The sequence below is a fragment of the Lygodium microphyllum genome, chromosome 28, assembly GCF_053477565.2.
Source record: "Lygodium microphyllum isolate KBCC chromosome 28, Lygodium_microphyllum_v1.1.10, whole genome shotgun sequence".
NCBI lineage: Eukaryota > Viridiplantae > Streptophyta > Polypodiopsida > Schizaeales > Lygodiaceae > Lygodium > Lygodium microphyllum.
In genome coordinates this window covers 125,781,193-125,786,077 of record NC_141162.1, presented here as the reverse complement: position 1 = coordinate 125,786,077, position 4,885 = coordinate 125,781,193, and the positions used below count along the sequence as shown (strand labels likewise).

The following is a 4,885-nucleotide window of genomic DNA, read 5'->3' as shown; positions in this document are numbered from 1 at the left end:
AAATGATCTTTACAAGTCATATAGAATACATTTTGATTTCTCACTTGTATACTTGTATTGTCTATAATATCTTTTTGCTTTCATCTATAAAATCATAATCTCAAAAGTTGATTAGTTTTAAGCCTAACAATTTACCTCTCAATAACGCTGCCATTGTGAAGCTTAGATGGAAATCTAGATACATGATAGATGAATAGATGAACACAAGTCGAAAGAGCTCTGACTAGGTGAATAGTAGATTGACTATGGATTTGGAGGGGTCTTGCTTTCATAGCTCAAATATATCAACTTGTCCAACCTAGCATATTATGGAACTTCTCCAAGCAACTAAGGATTATTCCAAGAAATATATCTTTTACCATTGGATTAGGGTTATTAGCTTCCTTAAGACCCCTGCAATGTGCCTTAAGATGCTAGGAGCTTAACTAGACTAGGTAGATCCATAAAGGTTTCCTTTCTACCATTGGGTCATATAGAACTCATTTGAGATATAAGACATGACAAATTTCTAGGTTCACACATGGCTTCTTTTCATAATGAGGGCCTTACAACTTTGAAAACCATAAATCAGTGGTGATACTTGAAAAAGAATTGGGCATGTCTAACACCCCTTCCAAATATCCATGTACAGGTGAACTATATTCTCCGCCTATTTTCTAAAGACAAACTCAAAGTAGATCCTTCATAGGAGCTTTGGTAAAGATATATGCTCCATTGTCTCTATTGAATAGTAAAGACCAATTCTACTAACCCATCCTTGATTAAATCACACATATAGTAATATTGGATTTTAATATGTTTGGTGCTATATAAAACACTAGAGTTTTGGCAATGGCAATGTAAAGGTGATGATCAAACCTTAGCACTATAGGATCCTCATAGCAATAATCGTAAGTCCATCTCAAACTCAAAGCTCAAAGTTCATTGAGTGTGATGGATTTTATTGTTATAGCCATGTGTAGTAAGAAGATCATCCATATAAAGGAAAAATATTATTAACTTTTCGCCATCCCTATAAGCATACAAGTTAGGATCTGAGGTATATCTATTAAAATATACGATGAAAAAGAACCTATCTATCTGATGCTCGAGGGACACTTGTTTAAAGACATAAAATGTCATTTCAAGCTACAAACTACACAATACCAGAATTCTACTTTTAGCAATACTCCATTCCATGCATAGGTTCCAAAGAACAATTATATGCCATGTAACCAAGACATCCATAATTGTAAGAAATCAAAATGCCTGTACATTTTTTGATGTGGTGCCCCAACTACCAAGTTTTAACAAAATGGAGAATCCACAAGAATTGGGCTTTGATATTTGTAAAAATTGTTATTTTTTAGATTTCACGTGCTAAAGAAGATTGTTGATCAAAGTGATCACTATAGTAATAATAGTATTACACATGCCAAAAAACTTGTCCGTAAAGATTACGAGTTCATAAGCAAACATCTTATCCTTCGTGGTATCGGTTTAAAGGCATTCTCTTCTTCGTCCTTTGCAAACTAATATAGAGTTCTCATGTGCATGCTCGCCATGGTAGTACATATTCCAATTTCCAAGCCCCGTAGTACCGTTCTTAGTGTAATACATCGTTTTCATGCCGAGTGCACATGAAAACGAGTGAAGCAGCAGCTGCAATGGCAACGTGACGTGAATCTCGTAAATAGATGGTCCAGATTCCTATGAGCAGTCCTATTAGACATAACTCGTTACGGGACCGAGATGTGGACATAAGTGACTCGTTAATGATTTTTTCTTAAGACGCGCTTAATGAGGCCCCTCGACGTTGATCGGTGAATATAAGTTATTTTGTTTTATCGTGAGGAACCAACTGGCACTATGCTTTCAATTTATCAAATATCAGGATGTCGTGATCTGTGACAGCGTGAAGCCCGTGTAGGGCGGTGCGCAAAAGGCAATGTGGCGTGAAGCATGGTCCAGACTGTCGTATTGGACATAGCTCGTTACGGGACAGGGATATGGACATGAGTGACTCGTTAATAAGTTTTTCTTAAGACGCGCTCAACGAGGCCCCGACGTTCACCAGTGAATATAAGTTATTAAGTTTCATTGTGAGGATTCAGGAACCAACTGGCAGCGCTGCAGCCTGCTATACTATCAAGTTTCAGTGTGTCGTGAGATGTGAAGGCGTGAAGCCCGTGTGTTGTTTTCTCAATGCGAAAAATAGTAGAATACGGAGCATATGCATATGTTGGTTTGCTGATGAGTGCTCCCAGCCCCGGAGCACGTGCTACCCACTATAAAATTTACAAGCTCCAGTCTTCCCCTTCGCTTGCAAATCGGAGCACTCCTGGGTGTGGGTGCATCTGTGAGCGTGTACGGGAGTGTGTGGGCTGGGCGTGTACTCTGTGTCTGTATATGATTGAGTTGCTGCTGGTGTAGCCTCCCCTGCCGCCACCATGTTTGTCACTGTAGCCGTGATGACGGTGAGCCTTTGCGCCTATGTCACCTTGGCCTGTCGCCTGGGCTACACCCCCCACCTCACACTCGCCCTCTTAGCCGCACTGCCCATCCTCGTCTACAAACACCTCTCTGCTTTGAAGATGTCCCTGTCCTCTTTTCGCCTCGCCACCTTCTTCAAAATGCATGGGCCTACCGCCTTTCTTCTGCTGCGAGAGAAGCTCTCCAAAGGTGACGAGACCTTCCCCATCGGCAAGTACAACCTTGTGGTCTTCAACCTCAACGTCGTCAAGCACTGCTTGGTGCAGAATGCCTCCAACTATGACAAAGGGGGGCGAGCTGCCAGGCTCATGGGCGAGGTCGTGGGACCTCGCGGCAATTCTCGGCGCCCTCGATGAGGATGACCACCTACCCTCCCACCAAGTTTTGAACCCGCACACCAAGCAAGCCGAGAGAATTCAAGCCTTTGAGGACCTGGTCCTCGAGGAGACGGACAAGAAGCTTAGAGAATGGAAAGAGATGGTGGCTAATGGGAAGGCCACCCATGAGGTAGACCTGTACATGGATTTGAATGAAATTTTCTTCAAAGTGCTCTACAAATTCGCATTTGGGATAGAGTTGAGCATGGAAAAATTCCACCATGTGCATCACCTGGTGTCCAAGCTTGAGAGATACTCAGCAGTGGTGGGGTTTGTCCCTGCCAAGCTATTACCACTCTACAAGCTCTATCGAAGTGATGTGCGAGCTCTTATAAGAGGCCTCAACAAAGTGGTGGAGGAAATCATCAAGGAAAGGGGTGCAGGATCACCCCTATCAGAATTGCAAGAGGCTATAGCAAGCGTGGATAGTGTGCAATTGCATGATACAGTGAAAAATGTATTGTTCGCGGGGGCAACGACAGCAGCCAATGCACTGGGGTGGGCGGTGCATTTGGTGTCCAATGACCTAAAGTGGGGCGAGAGGGCAGCTAGGTCAACAAGGGCCAAGGACCTTAACTTTTTCAAAAATGTGTGCCTACAGACAAATCGAATGTACCCACAAGCCAATGTGATAACAAGGCGAGCAAAGGGTGATGACTATGTGGAGGGTTATGGACCCATCCCCAAGGGGAAAGTCCTAGTCATCCCCATCATTGCGCTACACTATCATCCAATTTACTATAAGAATGCACACGTGTTCAACCCGGACCGTTGGGCGGAGGGCCAAAAACTACCACCACTCATGTCCTACATTCCCTTCACGGCAGGGCCGCGACAATGTATCGGGCAAAGCCTCTTCAATCGGGCGGGGCCACCACTATTGATGCGTCTCTACGACACCTTCTCCTTCGAACCATTACACAGCCACCCAACACCCAAGTGGCCCAATGCTGTGCTACCCCCAAATGCTGGTGGCTTTAGGATGCTCATCCACCCCATTGCTTAAAGGTTTAGAGCTATCAACCCCATGATCTCTTGTTTTATGTATGACACCCTTCTCCGTGTTTAGTATATACATGTGCACCTATATGTGTGCTTATGTGCACATTCATAGAATAGTGTTTCCTTTTATGGTAATCTCTCTCTCTCTCTCTCTCTCTCTCTCTCTCTCACTTTTATATTGAAATGTAGGAAACATAGTTACAAAGCTTTTGAGCAAATTGCATGTTTCTCCTCAGAAGATTCCCTAAGATTCTTTTAAAAACTTCAAGTTTAGTATTTTTGAACTAATCATGCATGTCCTAGAAATCACATGATATAATTTCTTATGGATGAGAAAAACACTTTTAAAAAGAGGAGTTATACTACGAAAAGCCTTCTTGTTTGTACCAAAATGAGCCATTTTGGATCCTTTTTTATTTTGCCCATAATTAAGATTTGATAAGTATAACAACATTGCGAAGAAATAATATGGTTGTCCTAAGTTTGGACCATAATACTAGCATATTCTCTAGTTACAAAACCTAATAAATAAGACATGACATGTATAACAAAGTCAAGGTACTCTCTAGTTTACAAAATAGAAAAGTTTAAGGAAAAATGTGAAATGTAGCTAGGTGACCAAATGTCGGTAATTTGTTTAGGAGGAAGCTCTATAATGTTTAGACGTGTGTAGAAATATTAGCCTCTTTAGTTTTCTAGATGTGCGAAGGCATAATAAAATAAAGTTATGTTCCATTTACTAGATTTGGTTCCTATTTCTATGTTATGGTTAAAATAATGGCACAAGCAATACTTGTTTTGTTTCAATGAAGGTCTGAACACCATTGAACCAATGCTATTCAAATAAAGGATATATTAGAGTTCCATCTTCATCTATTTTGATATAGAAATAGAGGTTATTACACTTGATTTGGAAAACATGATGCTCTCTTGTATGAGAAGTATACCCCAAAGACAAGGCCAATTCTATGCCTTTGTATCTAGCCACTATTGTTGAATTAACACCTCATTGTCTATTTTATATGTACAAGTAC

The 4,885-nt window shown here is 41.3% G+C and overlaps 1 pseudogene; it reads left to right on the top strand.

The window, feature by feature from the left end:
* The first annotated feature begins 2,109 nt into the window (after positions 1 to 2,109).
* LOC148011977 (cytokinin hydroxylase-like) lies at positions 2,110 to 3,986 on the top strand (annotated as a pseudogene).
* Positions 3,987 to 4,885: the final 899 nt, after the last annotated feature.